This window comes from Pterocles gutturalis, unplaced genomic scaffold, assembly GCF_000699245.1.
Source record: "Pterocles gutturalis isolate BGI_N339 unplaced genomic scaffold, ASM69924v1 scaffold6666, whole genome shotgun sequence".
Taxonomy (NCBI): domain Eukaryota; kingdom Metazoa; phylum Chordata; class Aves; order Pterocliformes; family Pteroclidae; genus Pterocles; species Pterocles gutturalis.
Genome location: NW_010102891.1, coordinates 1863 through 2604, shown reverse-complemented (window position 1 = coordinate 2604; position 742 = coordinate 1863).

The window sequence follows — 742 nt, the reverse complement described above, 5'->3', positions numbered from 1 at the left end:
CTGCGGGGCTGGAGGCATCAGTTCCCTGTTTTCCCCGTTATCCCCATGAACACCTCCTGCTCCCCTGTGCCCCCAGCTGTCGTGGCTCTCCATGGCTGGGGTCTTGTGCTGGGCTGGGGTTTCGGTGAGCCGGGGCTGTGCGGTGGGGAGGACTCTGGCTCCCAGCAGATGTGGAAGCTGGTGCGATGTCCCGGCTGCTGTTGATCCCATTTTCTGGCCGGTCCACAAGAACTCTTATGTTTTGTCAGTTTTCGCAGCAAAGACCCAAGTCAGGATTGCTCTTCCTGTAACGGGGAAGAAGAAACACCCCGTGTTCTGCGGCTCTCGCCGTGGGATGCTGCTTGGCACGGCTACGGCTGGGAAGCTGAGCTGGCTGGGAACGCCTGGATCTGTCCTGGCTGTAGGAGCCCAAAAGGCGGCAGAAAAGGGGCTGAAATCCCGAGGGTCGCATCCTTCCTGGGTGCTGGCCTCTGATAACCTCCCATCGTGCTCTTTCGGCTGGGAAGCTGAGCTGGCTGGGAACGCCTGGATCTGTCCTGGCTGTAGGAGCCCAAAAGGCGGCAGAAAAGGGGCTGAAATCCCGAGGGTCGCATCCTTCCTGGGTGCTGGCCTCTGATAACCTCCCATCGTGCTCTTTGTTTGGGTTTCTGGCCAGCAGACAGGAGCAGGGCTGGCCCCAGTGCCTCAGGAGCGATTCCCAGGTGCCTGGGCACGTCCGTGAGCATCGCTCCGTGCCCGTGAG